This window comes from Physeter macrocephalus, chromosome 14 (genome assembly GCF_002837175.3).
Source record: "Physeter macrocephalus isolate SW-GA chromosome 14, ASM283717v5, whole genome shotgun sequence".
NCBI lineage: Eukaryota > Metazoa > Chordata > Mammalia > Artiodactyla > Physeteridae > Physeter > Physeter macrocephalus.
In genome coordinates, this window is record NC_041227.1 from 13290191 (window position 1) to 13312509 (window position 22319).

General features: G+C 44.4%; 1 protein-coding gene across 1 annotated transcript in view; it reads right to left on the reverse strand.

Annotated features, from left to right (window-relative positions):
• Positions 1–22319, reverse strand: part of EYA2 (EYA transcriptional coactivator and phosphatase 2) — a 267714-nt gene that overhangs the window by 37189 nt on the left and 208206 nt on the right.

Here is a 22319-nt window from a genome sequence, read left to right on the forward strand (position 1 = left end):
CCAGAAAAATAGTATTAAGGAACAAAGGCAAGTTGTATCACAGTATAGTGTATAAAACACAGTGTACAATAAAAGGGTCTATTCTCTCTCCCTCTGTCTCTGTCTCTCCTTCTCTTTTCTATACACATAGCATGTAGACTGCATTACTCTTTACCCATATTTGGGGTCCCTTCCTGAAAATCTTCTCCCCGTAGGAAGATGATATACACCACGGGCTGGCAAACTAAGGCCTGAGGGCCAGATCTGACCTGCTGCCTGTTTTTGAATGGCTCACGAGCTAAGAGTGATTTTTACATTTTTGGACAGTGTATTGTCTACAGTTGCTTTTGTGCTTTGCAGGAAGAGGTAAGTAGTTGTGACAGATCCTTACAGACCCTAAAATACTATCTGGCTCCCTGCAGAAGAAAGCTGCTGGCCCCTGATATAGATGCGCCCTGTTGAACTCAGATGTGACCATATGACTTGCTTTGGCCAATGAAATGTGAGCAGAAGTTATGTTTTGCTTCTGCTTGGAAGCTTTAAGAGCTAGTGCATGGTTCATCATGCTCTCTTCCCACTTCACGAGGCTAAATGTTCCAGATAAAATCTACTCGGTTAGCTTGGGTTCCAGAGTAAAGATGATGAGAGTCAGAGCTGCAACAGACCACAATGGACACATACTGTAAATAAGAAGTAGATGAGATGAGACTGTAAAGCAATTATGCTCCAGTTAAAAAAAAAAGAAGTAGATGAGATTGGGGGGATGTTTTTTACTGCAGCATAACCTCACCTATTCCAACTGATACACGTGGAAAATATGGAGCATATGGCACATAATGGTTCTCAACCTGGGCTGCACACTGTGACGATCTCGGGAGCATTTAAAAATCCTGATGCTAAGGCCATACCCCTGATCAATAAAATCAGAATGGCTGAGGGTGGGATCCAGGCACCAGAAAAGTTTAAAGCTCCCCACTTGATTTCAATGTGCAGTCAAGGTTAAGAAACACTGATCTCGTAAAATAGATAGCTAGTGGGAAGCAGCCGCGTAGCACGGGGAGATCAGCTAGGTGGTTTGTGACCACCTAGACGGGTGGGACAGGGAGGGTGGGAGGGAGGGAGACGCAAGAGGGAAGAGATATGGGAACATATGTATATGTATAACTGATTCACTTTGTTGTAAAGCAGAAACTAACACACCATTTAAAAACAGTTATAACTGATTCACTTTGTTATACAGCAGAAACGAACAAACCATTGTAAAGCAATTATACTCCAATAAAGATGTTAATAAAAAAAAAAGAACCACTGGTCTAAAAGGAGAGACCACACTTAGTAATATTCCTGGTTGAGATCTAGTAAGTGCTTTCTCTGTGCCACTCTCTAAGTAGTAACTAATTCAATCCCCACAACACTCTTTGAGGTGAGCACAAGTATTTTACTATTTCATAGATGAGAGCACCGAGGCTCACCAAGTACCTTGCTCAAGGCCACACAGCTAGCGAGTGCTGGGATTTGAAGCCCGGTAATCTGGTTCTAGAGCAGCACTGCTTCAGAGGAGGCGCTGGAGGGGCCGGGATTGGGAGAGGAGTAAAGGGGGCCTTGACCCGTCACTCCATACACTTCTTTTCCCCGTTGAACTTTTTTACTGGGAGGCTGCATTACTTCTATTATAAAAATAAATAATGAATGACATAAACCCTTCTTGACCTTTAAAAAAGAAAAAGGAAAAAAACCCGTAGCTGGTGATCTCAGCTTCACACACACAACTGTGAAGAATCAAGCCCAGGAACGCAGCCATTAGGTGAAACATCTCATTAGGGCCCCAATAGCCAAAGCTTAGCACTCCGGATCCTGGCTGGAAGTCTCAGGGTAGAGCGCTCCATGAATAACGAAGAGAAAATGGGGAAAACAAACTTTTCAGGGCCAAGCAGGGAATCGTTGTGTGACCTGGCAAAAGGGTTTGAGGGTGTGTCCACACATTACTCATACCCAAACCATTTCACCTCTGCAGGACTGCACATTCTTTCTTGGCGAGGCTGTTTGTATACCCAACCACCTGTGCCCAGCCCTCCATGTACTAGACAGGAAGCAAGAAGAAGGGGCCATCCAGACTTATCCTCTGAAAGGATTTATTCAGAAAAATGTCAAGTCCCGTGCCAGCACACAAAACGGGAAAAGTAATTATTGTAGACAAAATGGCTTACCTATGACCAGTATTTGCATAGTTAGAAGAAGCCAAATCCTCTCCATCGATAAAGCTGAAATTATGACTTACTGATATTGGGAGGATGTGAAGAGAAAGTCTGCATGTGTGTGATAAAGGCAAGGGTGAGAAAAGAGAGCTAAAGTCTATGTCTTCCAGTTTGGGAAGCCAGAGACCATGCCTAAAACAGAAAAACAAAAAAATCAAAATGTGGTCACAGAAGCAGGTTACTTAGAAATTTGGAGGTGAAGACCCAAAGGATCAGCAAGAGTTGAAAGTTGTTGCCTCTGCGCAGAAAGAGAGGGTGGGGTTGGGTGGAAGGTCGCTGGGGACTGCTGTTTTTCGTAATACTTTCCTTTGGAGAACTCTATGGGTTTTAAACTCTATGCATATATTTCTTGGATTAAAAGAAAACTAAATTAAAAATAAAAGGAAACATACTCAAGTAATATTACCCTACAGTAAATATTAAACTGGAAAAAGACCCATACATGTGAACAAGGGACATGTAAAAAGATGTTCATTACAGAACTGTCTGTAAATAGCAAAAGTTCGGAAACAATTTAGCTGTCCAGCCAAAGGAAATTAGAGAAATAAAATGTAGAATATTCATACAATGGAAAACTAAACTCAATGGAAAGAAATGAACCAGACCTCCATGTATTACCAAGGATGCATCAAAAAAAAAAAAAATTGAGTGAAAGCAACAGTTTTCTGAAAGTTATATACTGAATGTTATTACCATTTATTAGAAACATATACAATGTTACTACATATTTTCCATGGGCACTTATATATTTGTAAATATCTGCAAGGATATACCCAGAGTCAGAACAGCAATTACTTGCGCAAAGCAGAGAGGAGGAGACAGAGGAATTAGAGGTGATGATCAAAGTGAACTTTAGTTATTATCCAGTATATTCTAAATGTTTTTTAAAGAGAAGGGATTCAAACATTTCTTGTATAATTAAAAATTGAAACAAAAACTTAAAGACACCCAAAAGTTTCTGAGGAGACCCTTTAGAATACCCAACTATTCCCTAAGCATTCTCTTATTTCAGCTTTTCCTAAAATCTGCTTGCATGCTGCCTATTAGATTGTTTTGAACTATGTAGGGGGGACCTCTTTTCAAGACACTTGATAAAAACTAGTTGTGCTGGGGTGGAAAAGTCTGGAATAGCCCATGAAAAGCACAACTGTCCCAAGGGTTAAGTAACACAAAGTGTTACTCTGGGCCAGACCACTCTATCCAAGGAGAAAATGTTTTTTTCAAGGTTGTAAAGACTGAGAAACGAAGAAAAAAAAAATAGTGGAGGCTCAGCATTAATTAATGTGAAAGACAGCTGGAGTGAGGACAGGATGACAGACATGGGTTTCATCTCATGCTGCCCGCTGAATGCACCCCTAATATGCTCTAAAAACACACCACCCTGTTCTGTTGGCTTAAGTTACCCTGTGCAGCTTGGAGCGGGAGGACGCCCTATCTGACCCAGCACATCTCCCAGTCAAAGGAAGCCTAAAATATGGGAGCCTTCATGCCATGTTCTTCAGCTAATAAAAGGCTACAGGCTAACATTGCAGGGAGGACTAAATGAGGTAGCACACGTGTAAACCCCTAACCCAGGGCCCGGTATGCAGCAGGCACTCCCCAAGCGTTGGTTATTGTCAAAATCCCCCAGTCCACTTCTTCACCCCCTTAAGCAAAGAACCTGCTTCTGTAAGCCCAGCAGGAACACCCCAAATCAGATGGTACTTTATTAAAGATGTGCTTTATGAAAGTACCATCTCACATGAAAACCATTTTCTTAATCATTACATACTCTTTGGATTAAAAAAAATCAGTGGTTAATTTCCTAAACAAGCAACAGCAGAAACAGATTGTGCTTAAAAAAACAATCCATTTAAACCAGAATGGAGAACTGAGAAAAGGGGAGTTTTTCCAAAACAGGCTTCAATTTGTAACTTGTCTGTTGAAAGGACTGTGCTGGGAGCTGGTGGGGTTCGGGTGGATGGAATGTCATCTTTGTCTGACTCAAGAGTTTGTGGGTGGCTCTCTCCCCGTGAAGGTACAAATCAGAATAAGGCGCTGCAGATTTTTTCAATGTGCTCTAATGTTCTACAGATTTGTCAGGGTTCAGTTTTGATGATGGCGAGGTGGGCTATGCACGCATTCATTTAGGAGGCTGATGATGCTCTGAGCGTTGGGACCCGCCCCCCTCCCCAACCCGGAGACAGATGCTGTAGACCTGGATGCAGCTCTGTAACCTAATTATCACGCATTCTTGGTGAGGTTCTCTTAATTAGAGGAGGATGGTGAGGACATTCACCATATGGGCCGCTCAGAGATCTGCCTTGTAGATCAATTAAGTTATTTTGTGACGTATGGCTGTATTTCCTGGATGGAGAGGAGAGGGTAAGTCTTTCCTAAAACGAAATTAATCTGATGTCAAACAAACCTGAATGAAGAAAACGGCATGTGGATTCCTGGAGGTTTCAAATCTGAATCAACTTTTGCATTAATTTAGATGATGGCAATTGTTTTCTGTCAAGTGCCTGTGGTATGCGGGCCTCTTACTGTTTTGGCCTCTCCCGTTGCGGAGCACAGGCTCCGGACACGCAGGCTCAGCGGCCACGGCTCACGGGCCCAGCCGCTCCGCGGCATGTGGGATGTTCCCGGACCGGGGCACGAACCCGCGTCCCCTGCATCGGCAGGCGGACTCTCAACCACTGCGCCACCAGGGAAGCCCTAAGCCATATTCTTAAGAGGTCTACTTCCCAATCCCTGTGGATTAGGAAGCAACCATTTTCATTTCAAAAGGAGCCCACGTTTTTAACCGAAAAGTTGTTTTTAAAGAATCACAACTCTATTTGTCCAATAAAGAATTTCCTTTGCTGAATTTTCCAAGTTTTCTATTTTAAGCACATAACGCTTTTGTAGCAGATGGTTTAATTCATCATTTAATTCTACCATGTTTAATTCAGCGGTGAGATCCACACACTATTTATTCAGCATCACAACCCTTTGAACAGAAGAAAGGCTCACCCCAAATTCATCTTGAAATCAACTTATATGACTGTGGTCTTTTGTTTTTTTTTCACAGCTGGTTGGATAATAATAACAGCCAATCTTTACTGAGTGCTTTGCAGTAGGTTAACAGTGTGGGCTCTGAGCCAGACTGCTTATGTTCAAGTCCAATTCCACCTCTTACCAACTAGATGACCTTGTACAAGTTACTTAAAGGCCATGCGCCCCAGTTTCTCATCTGTAAAATGGGGTTGCTTAACTCATAGGGTTGTTACAAATATTAAATGAGCTTTTCAAAGTCTAGGTTATAAACCTGTTAGTGAACTTTAAATTTACTTTAAATGTCCAGCATTAAAATAGAATAGAAAAAAATACAAGAGAATCCAGGGGTCAGTAAACTGCCTGTTTTTGTAAATAAAGTTTTATTGGAACACGGCCATGCCTATTTGTTCACTTAATATTTATGGCTGCTTTTGTGCTACAATGGCAGAGTTGATAGTTGCTACAGAGCCTAGCCTAAAGCCTAAAATATTTATCATATTTTCATAGAAAAAGTTTGCCCATCTCTAGAAGAGATGACAAAATACCAGAGTACATCATATGCAGTAATGATGAACTTCTATTTTTGTTGGAATGTGTGCGTGTGTGTGTGTGTGTGTAAGGGTGGGGGATGCTGGAATTCAGGTCTGACCTGACTCCAGATTCCATTATCCTCTGGTTATGCCATGATGCTTCTTTGCTCTGAGGAAGTCCCTGACTTCGTGGCTCAGCCACGTGACTGGAAAGAAGAGATGTGTTGCCCCCTGGAATATCTAGATGCAGTAGCTTCTATAGTACCTGGTGGTCTCCACTTGAGCTGGTTTCCTTTGGGGATCCCTGCTGTGAAGATCTGGAGGCTGTCTGTGCAGGAGAGGGTTAACTCAGCAGGCCTGGGTTGCTCAAACTCCGCATATTCCTAAGAAAGGTCTGACTTCAAGACTGGTCCTTGGCTGGCTCCTGGTGGATGAGCTCTGAGCCCTTGGGTCCAGCAGTACCAGTTGATCAGATAGTTTTTGCTAACAATGTGATTTATGGTGACTGCCTGCTTTTGTTCTGAGGGGCTGGAGTCTGCCATGCAGATGCTGCATGCCTGTATCACTGACCCAATAAGACCCTGGAAACCAAGGCTCAGGTGAGCTTCCCTGGTTGGCAACACTTGGCACGAACTATCACACCTCAGTGCTGGGAGAATTAACTGGACTGTCTGTGCTCCATTGGGAGAGGACACCTGGAAGGTTGGACCAGGTTTTTCCTGGACTTCATTCCATGTGCCTTTCCCTTCGCTGATTTTAATCTGTATCCTTTTTTACCGTAAAAAACTGTAATCATGAGTATAATAGCTCTTCTGAGTCCTGTGAGTCCTTCTAGCAACTCATCAAGCCTGAGGGTGGTTTTGGGGGCCCCCAACACGATGTCTTTATTAGACACTTTGAAAAAACACCAACTGGTTAACAAAAGAGGCAGCATCATACTGTGGAGATACCTAATCTCTCCGGGAATGAACCTTCATATCTGTAAATTAGCAGTTCATAAGTTTTAGTAAAAATAATACCCATTATTGGCCTTCCAGGGTGATCTCATAACCTAGGTCTGGTCAGAATCATAGTGACTGGTTCAGGGATGGTCACGTGGCCAATGGGAGCCAAGTAGAGTTGGCCCTAGGATGTCAGCTATAACTATTGGGAAAGAGGCACCTTCTTACCCCTGAGGTGGCTGAGCTGGGAGAACCTAAACTTGAGGATGCTGGCAGCCATCTCTGTCACCAAACAGTAAGGCAGAGCCTTACTGGCAACACACACAGATTCATATGAAATTACTGGGGGATCAGATCCCGCTGTTCCCAAAGTCTACTTCTGGATATTTTGGTTATACATTTTCCTTTTTGGCTTAAACTAATGTGCATTGAGTTTCTGTTGCTTATAATCAAAAGATTCTTGACTCTGCTCACAACTTTCTGGTGTCTGTACAAAAACAGGTACTTCCAACTGGCAACGGCCATGGGCAAGTTCAAGTGCTTCTACACATCTTAGCAATGATTGAGCCTTGCCAGGGAGCACTTCGGAAGACTGTCTTCTCTCTTTTTTTTTTTTTGTGGTACGCAGGCCTCTCACTGTTGCGGCCCCTCCCGTTGTGGAGCACAGGCTCCGGACGCGCAGGCTCAGCGGCCATGGCTCACGGGCCCAGCCGCTCCGCGGCATGTGGGATCCTCCCGGACCGGGGCATGAACCCGTGTCCCCCGCATCGGCAGGTGGACCCTCAACCACTGTGCCACCAGGGAAGTCCCTGTCTTCTCTTTTGATGGCTCCTCTTACTCCCTGAACCCCAAAGTGATGTAAGTCAAGTGCAGGGAAGGGTCTGACTTATTGTCGGGTCTTAGAGCCACAGTCTCTCCTTTACACAAGCATCATCCTAATGGAGCAAATGGTTTCCCCCAAATGACCACCACGGATTGCCCCCACCATTCACCAGGTGTGCATGAAAGTGGCCACAGGCAAGAAGCTCCATGAAGCAAAGTGGTTGAGAACATCAGCTGTGGAGTCAGCAGGACCTGGGTTCAAATCCTGGGACTGTCATTCCCCAGGGACATGACCTGGGATGAGATGTTCACCCTCCCTGGCCCTCAGTTTTCTCACCTGAATACAAGCAGTGAGTCTTTTCTAGGGCTGCTGTAGGATAATGCATGTGGTGTGACTTGCTCCTGGTGCTTAGGTATTATTAGCAAAAAGCAGCAGAGTCCGGAATCTTCCATCAGAAAACTTTCCCCACTTAGAAATTCCCAAGCAATAGCTTAACCTGGTATTTTCTAAACCATGGCCATTCTTGTAACGCCTTTGCAAGTTTCACATGCTGGAGAGCAGCTGTGTTATGTTAACTTAGTATTTTCCTTTAATTCAGCTACCCCTCCGCCAACTTTTTAAAAAAAACGTAAATGCGTGCAGTTTAGAAAGAAACTTGTCATCACGACCGTAGATGGCAAACCTGTTGCACTCACCATCACTGGACGTTAACCATGAAGATAAGCATGTATATTAGTTTCTCATGGCTGCTGTAACAAATTACCACAAACTTAGTGGCTTGCAACAACACAGATTTATTCTCTTACAGTTCTAGAGATCAGAAGTCTAAAATCAAGGTGTTCCTTTGGGAAGTTTCAAGGAGAATCAGTTTCCTTGTCTTTTTCAGCTTCTAGAGGCCACCGTGTGTTCCTTGGCTTTGGTCTCTCCACTACAGACGCTTACTGCTGACCTCGTATCTCCTCCTACCCACACTCTCATCTCCTGCCTCCCTCTTGTGAGGACCCTGTGATTACATTAATCACACCTGCTAAGTCTCTTTTGCCATATAAGGTAACATTCAAAGGTTCTGGAGACTAGGACCTGGACATCTTTTGGGGGCCATGTGTCCACGTACCACGGCATGCAACGAAAAAAAAATCACAGAATGCTGCTCTTTTGGGTACATGATCTCATATACCATGTTCTAAAGCAGTGCTTCTCAGCAAAGGTGGCACCTCCTTCTAGAGTGTAGTTTGGAAGTTTGGGGGACATTTTTGGTTGTCATAATAATTGGGGGGAGGTGGTATTTGGGACAGTTTGATATTGTGATTTATAATAAGAAAATATATATTTGGTTTTTGTCCCTGTATCTGGTACAGAACTCCTAAAGCCCTCAGAATTTCTAACAGCCAAGATATGGAAGCAGGCTAAGTGCCCATCGGCAGTTGAATGGATAAAGATGTGTTGAATGGATGGACACACACACACACACACACACACACACACACACACACACTGGAATATTACTCAGCCATAAAAATTTTGAAATCTTGCTATTTTTAACAATATGAATGGACCTGGAGGATGTTTTGCTTAGTGAAATAAGCTAGACTGAGAAAGACAAAATCTGTATGTTTTTACTTATATGTGGAATGAAAACGATAAAACAAATGAACAAACATAACAAAACAGAAACAGACTCACAGATGCAGAGAACAAACCAGTGGTAGCCAGAGGGGTGGTGGGGTGGGGCATGGGTGAAATAGGTGAAGGGGATCAAGAGGTACAAACTGCCAGTTATAAAATAAGTAAGTCACAAGTATGTAATGGACAGCACGGGGAATATAGTCAATAATATTATAATAACTTTGGCGTGTAATCTATAAAAATATTGAATCACTATGTTGTACACCTGAAACTAATATAACATTGTAACTCAACCATACTTCAACTTAAAAATAAAGAGTGATAAAACTAAAAGAAGTGTCTTTTGTTATTCATAACAAGCCCCTTCCAACATCAGAGTTTATGTTAATAAGGTGACTTTTAAAAAGTGCTAACTGGGCTTCCCTGGTGGCGCAGTGGTTGAGAGTCCGCCTGCCGATGCAGGGGACACGGGTTCGTGCCCCGGTCCGGGAAGATCCCACATGCCGCGGAGCAGCTGGGCCCATGAGCCATGGCCGCTGAGCCTGCGCCTCCGGAGCCTGTGCTCCGCAACGGGAGAGGCCGCAACAGTGAGAGGCCCGCGTAACGCAAAAAAAAAAAAAAAAAAAAAAAAAAGTGCTAAGTACGGGGACTGGTTGCCAGGGAAACCAACCATGTGATTAGACGGTTGGAACTTTCAGCTCCCCCCGCAGCCCGCCCCCTGGTCTCCCTCTAGGGAGGTGAAAGAGGCTGGAGATTGAGTTCAGTTACCAATGGCTAATGATTTCATCAATCATGCTCATGTAATGAAGTTCTCCACAAAACCCCAAAAGATGGATTCGGAGAGCTTCCGGGGTCGCAAATGTATCCACATGCTGGGAGGGTGGCACACCCCAGTTTCATGTGGGTGCTCCTGTGCTGGGGACCCTTCTGGACCCTGCCTTACGTACTTCTTTGTCTGGCTGTTCATCTGTATCCTTCATAATATCCTTTGTAATAAACTAGTCAGTCCGTGTAAGTAAATGTTTCTCTGAGTTCTGTGAGCTCTAGCAAATGAACCTAAGGAGGGGGCATGAGAACCTCCAATTTACAGCCAGTTGGTCAGAAGCACAGGTGACAATCTGGACTTGCAATTGGCATCTGAAGTGGGGGCTGTCTTGCGGGACTGAGCCCTTAACTAGCGGGATTAACCTGTGCTGCTGTCTTCAGGAAGACAGAGTCAGAATTGAGTTAATTGCTTGGTGGTGTTGGAAAACACACACTAGAGGGTGCCAGGGAGGTTGGACAGTCATTAAAAATGAAAAATTGTCCCGCATCCCATGTAACTTCATATCTCTTGCTGGACACTTGTAAAAAACCCGTTTCTAATTATCTGAGCCTAGACTGTAACTCATGTCTTTACTTTATTCCCAAGGGGCCTTTAGATCATCACTGAGGATGGAAACAAGCACATCTGTGTGCTGGGCTACATATAAAGACAGCTAGCTTCCCCTCACCTCCAAAGCTGTTGTCTACATGGCAGCCAGATTGCTCCTTTTAAAACAAAAATCAGAGCTGTCCCTCCTCATATAAAACCCACTAGCATCCCCTGGCCCTCTGAATAAAGCCAACATCCTTCACTTTTCCACTCCAACGCACATGTCTGCTCCTTGAGCTTGCCAAACTTGATACTGCCTCAGGGCCTTTGCACTTGCTGTACCCACTGCCTGGAATTCCCTTTCCCCAGACGCTTTCATGGCTGGCTCCTTTGTAACATACAGTTCCCACTTTCAATACCAGAAAGACCTTCTCTGACCATTCCACCTCAAGTAACCTGGATGCTGACCTTCTACTCAAGCTATATCTCATTACACTGTTACAGTTGTTAATAGCATTTATCATTATCTGTAATAATCTTATGATTTTTGGTGCTTCTCTCTCAATCAGAAGGGAAGCTCTATGAGAGCTATTGCTATGTCCCTTGGACATGTAACACAGCCCAGTACATAGCAGATGCTCAGTTAAGCATTTTAAAAAATGAATATATAAGCGTGTGTAAGCTTTATGTATATTACCACACTTCCTCCTCAAAATATCTTTTCCCTGTTTTACAGATTCAGCAAGATTCAAAGCAATGAGGTGACTTGTCCAGGGTCACACTGCTAATAAGTGACAGAGCTGGGATTTATCCCAGGGCTACCTAAGAAACCAAAATCTTATCCATTTACTCGTGAAATATGACTTTGCAGGAACTAATAACATAAAGTACTTTATTAGGGAAAAGAAGCTTAAGGCAGATTACCACCAGAATTTTTTTTTTTGGTAAATGCCTGATTTAAAACTGTTGAGGGGACTTCCCTGGTGGCGCAGTGGTTAAGAATCCACCTGCCAATGCAGGGGACACAGGTTCAAGCCCTGGCCGGGGAAGATCACACATGCCTTGGAGCAACTAAGCCCATCCGCCACAACTACTGAGCCTGCGCTCTAGAGCCTGCGAGCCACAACTACTGAGCCTGCGAGCCATAACTACTGAGGCTGCACGCCTAGAGCCCGTGCTCTGCAACAAAAGAAGCCACTGCAGTGAGGAGCCTGTGCACCGCAATGAAGAGTAGCCCCCGCTCCCCGCAATTAGAGAAAGCCCGCACGCAGCGACGAACACCCAAGGCAGCCAAAAATAAATAAATAAAATAAATAAATTTAAAAAAAGCAAACCAAAAAACTTGTTGAGGTCTACTTTTAATGAAATAAAGGATCCATTTAATTAAATTACACATCCAAAGTTGAGAAAAATGACAGGCAGCTGCCATGCAAAACTCAGCCCTGATTCTTTTCTCAGGTCTCAGGCTGGCTTTCCTTTCTTATAACTGTTGGGCTTCTGAGTGGATAAAAGGAGAGGCCACGGGCTGGGGAAGGATCTCCCCTTATTGCCTCTGAGCATTTGTGCCTCTCATTTCCTGGTCTTGATATGGAAAAGCAAAGTTACCCAGTAAATCCCTCACTTCTCAGCTGCCCCCCTCCCTGCCCCCCAAGCCAGGAATGGTTCTTTGGGAACCAGACACTTTGGCTGAAATTGGAAATCAGCTCACTTCAGCCAGCCCCAAAGGGCTCTGAACCCTTCCTTGGCTCCCCAGCCTTGTCCCCACCACCCTACCCCCGACTTACAAGTAACCCATAACTTTTTAGGATGTCACCGTATGTGTTAAAAAGGGGTGAGCTGTGGGAAGACCCATCCTGGTAAACAACTTTAGGGCCTCTCTATATCCATTAATGTTATCAAATGCAATGCTTCCAAAAGTAATTTTCAGAAAAAAACAACCAAACAACAAAAAACACAACTCTATTTGAATACTGTCTTATTCTCACGGGGATCAAAGGTCAGCTGCTTCCAGGGGTAGTCTCTTTCACCCTGTTCAGGGGGGGTATCAGGGGGAATGCCACGGTCGGTCTTTCGAGATGAAAAGGGGGCAGGCCACAGACTTTCCTCTGAGATGCTTGTATTCTGACATCCGATGCGTTAAACCCACTTCTAGTCTCTAAGCGTATCCAGCCCCAGGTGTAAGCCCTCCCAGACTGTTTGCTTATCTTTGCTGCTCCAAAGGCATCTCTGAGTGCTCCCAGGGGGAGGCAAGTCTTGATGCCTCCAAAGAGGCATCTGAAGATTTCCAAACACTTCTCTCAGCTCAAAGCTTCTTGGATGATGAAATTAGTTGACATTACTTTGTGCTCCTCATAAGGCATTTTCTTAAGGAAATGTGTATAATGAGCAGAGGTAGATGTTTGGGAATTTGGGATGTGGTCTTCAAATATTTATGCCCTCGCAAGTTCATCAATGGCTAATAGTCGGGTGAGAACTCAGCTCCTTAGATGTGTTTCTGAAAAACTGGTGGCACGGTTAATAGTCAAATTCACTAACAGAATTACTTAATGAATTATTTTCTTTTTCATTTTTTTTTTTTGGCCGAGCTGCACGGCTCGTGGGATTTCAGTTCCCGGACCAGGGACTGAACCCAGGCCACAGCAGTGAAAGCGTCAAATCCTAACCACTAGACCACCAGGGAACTCTTAATCAAAGAAAAAGCTTGGCCTAGTTCTTTAGGAGTTTGATAGGTGGGTGCATGAACATTGCTTTTGTGTGTTTACAGAATGTCTCTAGAATGAAAAACTGGAGCTTTCTATAAATCAGGGTTGGTCAGCCTCGGCACTGTTGACATTTTGAGCCAGATCGCTCTTTGTTGGGGCCGTACTGTCCACTGTAGGGTATTTAGCGACATCCCTGGCCTCTACCCATTAGATGCCAGCACCCCTCACCCAGTTGTGACAACTAAAAATGTCTCCAGACAAGCGCCTGGGAGGCCAAAGTACCCCCAGTAGAGACCCGCCGCTCTAAATCCTTTAAAAATAATGAAAGGCTTGGTTCTTAGCGTTAGTCAATCAACTTTGTAATTCTAGAGTGGGCAACCTTATTAATGAAACTAGCTTTCTAAATCAGTGACGGGCTAAAAAAAAAAAAATCAAAATCTCACAACCAGCTGAGTGGAAGGTGCTGTACTTCTGTCTCAAAGGGCAGTGTGACCCAGTTGTTCAGAACCACCACCGCAGCCAGACACCCGTCTGCAAACTCGGGCTCTGTCCTTCTTACTAGAAGGTGAGTGACTGCTAGAAGTCGCTGTGCCCATTTCCTGGTGTGTACATGTGGGTAACCACAGCGTCTACCTCCTAAAGTTATAGGGAGAGTAAGTGAGCTGATGTATGTAAAGCTCTTTAGATGGATGCCTGGCTGGCAGCAAGCATGCCTGGTGGGTCTGTCATCCTCACTCACAGAAGGGCTTCTCTGGGGCCTCACTGGCCACACCCAGCACTTGCACTGGGCTGTCCCTTTCTCAGGTGCCACCTGAAGGGGAGATCAGGGGAGACGCAGAGTAGAAGCTCGGTTTGGCATTTTGTGATCCCGGCCCCTTCTTCCTCATTTCAGCGCCCAGACCACCACAAGCCAGGCTTGTGTCTTGGGGGGACCCTGTCTGGGCTTGCAGACTTCTGCTGCAAAGGGCGGCCTTGCTTGCTTTGGAGATGGTTCACAAATATAGGCAGCTTCCCACCTGTGTTTGCCTGGCTTTTCTCCTGTGTAGATTACCCTGATGCCCCCAACTTCGGGACAATGCACCTCTGTACCCACTCTGGAATGGAGACCTCTTCCCCTCTCTTTTAAAGAAAAACAACAACAACAAAAAAAAAACACGCGAACACACAAAACCAATCAAAGCCATCACACCAACTGAGCCTTTAAAAAATCACAGCCAAGTAGCTGTTTACAAGCTGAACAAATAATTACTCTGCCACAAGGAAGAAAAGTATTAATTAAAGCTCTTCATTAAACCAGGCTCGCTATTCTGTGGGGTTTATCTCTTGCAAGTGTCAGCCAGAGGTTAGGGAGGGATTAACACACAAAGGAGGGCTTTGCCAGTTAAATCTCCTCCTTGTGGTTAGCTTTTAATAATAAAGTTGTCATTAAAAGAAAGAATTTAATGGTTTTAATTGGGTTTAATTACTTGGAAACTCCTGGAAAACAGATTAGCTTGTTTGAAAGAGGAAGACAAGAAAATGATGGTGGTAAAGAAAAAATAGGTTGATTCACATGTTTAAACAGTAAAGTTTAAAAAAAACAACCTGGCTTATTTGGCATTTTCAGAGGAGAACACAGAAAATAGAAAAGATCTTCTAAGCTCAGCAAACGGGTCTATTTGTACTCACAAGCACTTTACCAAAAAAACTGTAGGATAAATCCCGTCATCACTGAATCACAAAAGAATCAAACTGACTACAAATGATAAAATCACAGTCAAACTGAAGAGAATAAACAAAGATGTCTAAACTGGGTCCTCTTTTGAAGTTTTACGCAACCACGCAGCCTCCTAGATTTTTTTTTTTTTATCCTTTGAAAAATGTTCTTTCAGCTGGAGGTGTCTGGCAGCTTTAAAAGCATTTTCCTAGGACGTCAATTTAAAGGCAAAAAAATAAACAGCTAGATAAATGGAGCTGTGAACATGTATTAGGGGGACCAGCTGTCCTGATGCGCCTCAACTGAGGAGGTTCCTGGGACTTGGCACCTTGAGTGTGAAAACTGGGAAAGTTCCAGGCGACCCAGATGAGATGATCACCCTAAGTGAGCTACCATTCAGGACCAAGGGGCGTTTGACAGCATGGGAGACCAGTGCATTTTTGGAAGTTCACAGCACGTGCTTAGAACAGGGCTTGACACCACCCAGCAAAGTGTCTCCTGCTTCTGTCCAGCAACGGACATGTCCTCATCAATGCTGTGAGTCCTCTGCTTACTATTATTATTGTTATTACTATTTGTAGTGGTAGTGATACTTCACCATACCTTCCAGAGAGAGGACATTCTTACCCAACCAGCAACATGCTTCTAAAGATGTAGTTCTTTAAAAGACATTCATTCGCTCATTATTATTTATGATTATATTTATTATTCATTTATTCTACAAAAACCATTCACTATATAAGGAGGCACAGTTCTAAGCGCTTCACATATATTAACTCTTTTAATCCTCCCCCAGTGACCCCATGTAGTAAGTATTATTGCTATTGCACCCACACTGCAGAAGCAGGCACTGAGGCACAAGGAGGAAAAGTGACTTGCCTAAGGTCACGTGGCTAGGGAGTAGAGCAGGCTTTGAACCTGAGCTGTCTTGCTCCAGAGCCCATGTTCTAGACCAGAGGTGGGTGAACTTTTCTATAAAGGGCCAGATAGTAAATATTTTAGTCTCTGTGGCCCATATGGTCTCTGTCACAACTACTCAACTTTGCTGCTGGAGAGTGAAAGCAGCCATAGACAATATGTAAATGAATGAGCATGGCTGTGTGCCAATAAAACTTTAATTTAAAAAATAGGTGGCAGGCCAGATTTGGCCCATGGTTAGGATGCAGTTTGCTGACTCCTACTCTAGACCACTGTTATAATGTCTCCTACTATGATATGTCTCCGACACTGAAAGTCCCTTGCTACATGGAGCTTACATTCTAGTGGAGGGGGAGGGCCATGAAAAACTAAGAGACATTTCGTTTTGAATCGTGACAAGTGTTTTGAAGAAAAGGAAACCTGAAGATGTGCTAGCGGGGGAGAGAGAGACCAAATATGTCTGTGTATATGTGTTTTGGGGAGGGCTGCTAGAGATGGGACGGTCAGGGAAGGTCTGTCTGAGGAGGCAACATCTGAGCAAAGATCCAAACGAAACAAAGGAGCCAGCTGTGGGGTGATTTGGTAGAAGGAGCAGCCAGTGCAAAGGCCCTGAGGCAGGAACAAGCTTTGCGTGTTTGAGGAGCAGAAAGAAGGCCAGCGTGGAGTGAGCAGAGTAAGTACGTGGGAAAAGGAGGAGAGAGCCAGGCAGGAGAATCAGATAACTTGGGGGATTCTAGGCCACAGGGAGGAGTCTGAACTTTGTTCAAAGTGAGCCTGGAAACCAGGGAACAGTTTCAAGCAAGGACAATGAAGAGACCTGATTTATATCCAAAACGGATCTCTTGGGCTGCCTTCATGGCACTGTGTCATCATGTCCAACCAAAACCCAGTGAGGCAGGTATTGTTACTGTACCCGTTTTACACATACGTCTGACTCCGCGAATCCCCAATCTATTAAGTAACAGGACTGGGACTTGCCTCCAGGACGGTCTGCTCCAATCTCATCCTTTCCTCCCTATGCATTCAGCCCTCAAGGATGCAGCTTTGACTGCCTGGACCATCATCATCTCTCAGTCCATGGGTTTCTTTGTGTTGAGTATCAGGAAAGCAAGGGTGTTTGGCATAAGCCCATACAGGCATGATTTCAGTCTGCAGAAAGGCTAAACAATTTACAAACACCGACAGTGTATGGTATGATGAACAGAGGTAAGCGTCCTATCACCCCCCTCCTCCAACAGAAAACCTAAATAATGGGAGGTGGGTAGGAGAGAACAAACAATTCTTTTGAGTAGCAAAATCAATTTCCTCTTAAATGGCGACAGAGCACTCAACGTACTGTCAGCTGGAGGAGCCAAGAAGGAGCAAGAGGTCACTGGATGGGGCTTCTTTCAGTCCCGAGGGTCATGTTCTCACAGGCATCCATCAGGACACAGGACTCCTCTTCCCTCACTCCCCAACTTAGCTGTCAAGGCACAGCATGGTTGAGGAGGGCGGAAATTCATCCATCCATCCAACAAATATTTACTGAGTGTCTTCTATGTGCCAGGCACTGTTCCAGGCACTGGGATACAGCAGCAAGCAAAACAGTCATAAACAAATGAATGAGGCAAGATTTGTGGTATGTCTGATGGCAGGGCTGCTGTATGGCCGCACAAGCTGCTGCATATGGTTGTGCACTGCACAACCCAGGGGCATCATTCACACAGACCACCGTGAAAGTGCCGCTTCCTAAAGTTGAGCAAAGTGCATTCTGCACAGTTGTGCCCTGCCAGAAGGTGATAAAGACTAATGGGAAAAAATATAGCAAAGGATTTGTGTTGCTTGGGCTCTGTGGGAGGTACTGCAGTTCCACAGGATGGTCAGGGAGGTCATTGCTGAGAAGGTGGCATCTTCAGGAGGCGAGGGGGGAAGCCATGTGTGAGGAAGAACATTTCAGACAGAGGGAACCAAGTGTTCAAAGGCCCTGAGGTCGGCGTGTGTCTGGCAGGGCTGAGTACCACTGAGGAGGCCAGTGTGGCTGGGGTGGAGCGAGGGAGGGGAGGAGTCCTAGGAGATGAGGGCATAGAGGCAATGGGCCAGACCCTCTAGAGCCACCTCGAAGGGCATGGACCCTGGTAACTGGGCCAGATTTGATGTCAACTTCAAGTGTTTACTGAGCACCTACTATGTGCTGGGTAAGACCATGCAGGTTCTTGGCTCTCATATGGCTTAAAACATACAAATGGAAGTGAGTGCCTGCTGTTCTTGTCTGCCCAGCATCCACATACCATCTGATAGCAGCATTTCCTGAGTGTTTTAGGTGGAACTTCATCACTCCCTATCAGTGTAGCTCCGAGGGAGCCGGTCCCACCTACCCCCACCTTTGAGTGACTGGTTCTAGCTAGGCCAAGGAGAGCTTCGTCTGGCACTTGGTTGGAACTACTGGGAAAACGTTACTCTGTTTTCGCTGGGGTCATTGAGCTGGCAGGATGTAGGTCTTGTGATGTTTGGGGGAATTTTTGCCATGACATGTGAAAGGAACAAAGCCAACCCAATGGAAACAGAGCAAAGAGATGCAGAGAGACTGGCTTCTACTGACACCGTATGAGCCCCAGGATTCAGCCGCGCCCCTGAACTTTTGGTTATAAATGCCAGTAAATTCATTTTTCTGCTTAAATCAGCTTGCGTCGGGCTTTAACAGAAAGAAAATTAAGTTGACAACTAATTATGGGGCACATAGAATGGGCTGTGCTGGGAAGCAGAGAAGTGGAGAGAACTAAGACACAGTCAGTCCCTGCACCTGAGGTGCTGGAGCTGAGTTAGGGAGAGACACAAAAAAGGAGGTGATAAAATAATTAGTGACAAATAGTATAGAGTGCTAAGGGAGCGCACAGGAGGGACACCTAACCCAGTGTAGTCAAGGAGAGCTTCCCGGAGGCAGAGATGTCTAAGATAAGACCTGAATGCTGAGTTAGCATGAGCTGGGCAAATGGCTGGCGAGTGAGGAAAGCACTCCTGGCAGAGGGAACAGCACGGATAAAGGCCCGGATGTGGGGGAGTCTGCTGGTGCAGCCGTAAGGCTGTGTAGCCTGAAATAGAAAGTTGGGAGTCTGAGAGGCGAGGCAGGACGGAATGGAAGAAACTAGGTCATGAAGGGTCTGGAAGCCCGCCCAGAGAGTTTGGACTTTATTCTGTGGATGAGGCACGAGAGACAACAAGACTTATAGAGACTAAGCGGCTCACTTAACTGAAATGGTGCAAGTGAAACACACACCTTGTTGATCTTTCATTTTCCAACTCTTGGTACAACTCTTCTTACAGAAGGACAATAGTGTAAGTGAGATAGCAAACAACAGCTGACATTTGGCCTTAGTGTTAGGGAGGCAATAGGGAGCGGTGGGGATTGTGGAAAACGGGTGGCCACCGACCCCACTGAAAGGAAGCAGCTGCTATGCAGCTCCAGCCAAGTGGTGACATTTGGGGTTCTGGGTGCTGCATGGCCAGATCTTCTGATTTTTCAAGAGAGCCCAGAAGCCTGAATTTCTGTGTAAAATCTCCCAATTTAAAAAATTTATTTATTCATTTAAAGTATGGTTGATTTATAACATTATATTAGTTTCAAGTGTACAGCATAGTGATTCAATATTTTTACAGATTATTCTCCATTAAAGATTATTACATGATATTGACTATAGTTCTCTGTGCTATACAATATATCCTTGTGGCTTATCTAAAATCTCCCCATTTGATGGGTCCTAATCAAACTTACAAGCTTTTGCACAGCGAAGGGAACCATAAACAATATGAAAAGACAACCTACGAACTGGGAGAAAATGTTTGCAAATGATGCAACCGACAAGGGCTTAATTTCCAAAATATACAAACAGCCCATACAACTCAATAACAAAAAGACAAATAACCCAATCAAAAAATAGGCAGAAGACCTAAACGGACATTTCTCCAAAGAGGACATACAGGTGGCCAATAGGCACATGAAAAGATGCTCATCATCGTTAATGATTAGAGAAATGCAAATCGAAAGTACAACGAGGTACCACCTCACACCGGTAAGAATGGCCATCATTAAAAAGCCTACAAATAACAAATGCTGGAGAGGGTGTGGAGAAAAGGGAACCCTCCTACGCTGTTGGTGGGAATGTAAATGAGTGCAGCCACTATGGAAAACCGTATGGAGGTTTCTCAAAAAGCTAAAAATTCAGCAATCCTAGTCCTGGGCATATATCTGGAAAAAACTATAAATTGAAAAGATACATGCACCGCTGTGTTCATAGCAGCACTATTTACAATAGTCAAGACATGGAAACAACCTAAATGTCCGTTGACACATGAATGGATAAAGAAGATGTGGTATACATATACAAGTGGAATACTACTCAGCCCTAAAAAAGAATGAAATAATGCCATCTGCAACAACATGGATGGACCTAGAGATCATCATACTAAGTAAGTCAGACAGAGAAAGACAAACACCACATGATATCACTTACATGTGGAATCTAAAATATGACACAAATGAATTCACCTACAAAACAGAAACAGACTCACAGATACAGAGAACAGACTTGTGGTTGCCAAGCGGGGGCAGGGGGGTGGGGGAGGGATGGACTGGGAGTTTGGGGTTGGTAGATGCAAACTATTACATATAGGATGGATAAACAACAAGGTCCTACTGTATAGCACAGGGAACTATATTCACTGTCCTGTCATAAACCATAATGGAAAAGAATATGAAAAGATATATATATAAGTGAATCACTTTGCTGTACAGAAGAAATTAACACAACATTGTAGATCAACTATAAACCTCAATAAAATAAATGTAAAAAAACTCTCCACTTTAAATGCTGGCAGCTCATTTCAAAAAATTTCAAAAATGTAACAAAAAAATATGTTTGAGAGTCAGGTGTAGCCTGCAGACCTCCCCTCCCCAACAGGGGGAAATCAGGCATCGGAAGGAACTGGGGCTGGACTGAAGGTTTGAAAGCTACGCGTGGAACTTGGGGGCCTTGTGATTGGCTGTGGTCTGCTCGGTGGCAGAGCGGCTTCCAATGCCCTTTGGAGTTTTGGGTCTGATCCGTTTTCTGCCATTCGGTTACTAGGTCGGTAGTCTTGGGCAGGGCCTCCGTGTCCTGGGTAGAATAGGGATCACTACAGCTACCTTGTAGGTTTGTCTCGAGGACCAAGGAGGTGACTCCTGACCCAGGGCCATGCACACAGGGAGAGATTTACACTTTTTATCCCTATAATCAAAGGCTTCTGGGTATGGGTTATAATATGCTAGAAACGGAAATTCACCGTAAATGTAAAGTATTTATTTATTTATTTTATTTTATTTGTTTTTACTCCAGACACCTAAATTGGACAATGAATGAAATGGACAAATTACTCAAAAACTACAAACTACCAACACTCCCTCAGGGTGAAAGCTGTAACTATTAAAGAAATTGAAATCATAGTAAAAACCTCCTGAAAAATGAAATCTCCAGGTCTAGATGGTTTCACTGGAGAACTCTTACCAAACATTTCCAAAAGAATAGCACCAATTCACCACAATCTCTTCCAGAAAACAGAAGAGGAAGCAACACTTCCCATCGCATTTTTTGAGGCCATTATTACCCAGACACCAAAACCGGATAAGAAGAGTATTTAAAAAAACAACCTCGTTTTTCAAGTAAAAAATGTTCATCATTTAACAGCTCCAGGCAGTTTGTGTTCCTTTAACAGCACCTACAGTGCCCTTAGGGAAACATTATATGATTCCCGGGCTGGTCTTTTGAGGTCAGTGGGGCAGGAACTGTTATTCCAATTTTACAGATGAGCAAACCTCTATTTAGTTCCAAAATATTTTCATCACCCCCAAAGGAAACCCCACACCCACGAAGAAGTTGCTCCCCGTTCTCCCTCCCCTCCGGCCCCTGGTAATGACCAATCTGTATCCTGCCTCTGTGGATTTACCTATTCTGGATACTTCATGTAAATGGAATCATACCGTGTATGACCTTTTGTGCCTGGCTTCTTTCCCCTTAGCATAATGTTTTTGGGGTTTGTCCACAATGAGCATGTATTAAGTACTCCAATTCCTTTTTATGGCTGAAAATATTCCACTGTACGAATATCCTAGGATGTGTTTATCCATTCAACCATTGATGGACATTTCCAAAGAGATTCTTAAACTGCATATTTCTCTTTGAATTAGGCCCTACTGGGGAACTTGCATCAGCGCTTTCACCTCTCTGCCATCGGAAGGGCCCACAAGTTCACTAATTCACAGAGGAATTGTGGCAAGCAGGCACGGTGCGGGGAACCTCTCATTTCCCTGTCAAAGTCAACCCCCCATACAACCACCTTGATACCTTCCTGCCACTCACCGAGTAACACCCTCATCACCAAAGTCTCACGGGAATTCCAGTGATCTTTGGACAGCCCAGGAGCCCTATTGTTGGGAAGTAAACACCGTAAAAAAGTGCAGGTGGGGCG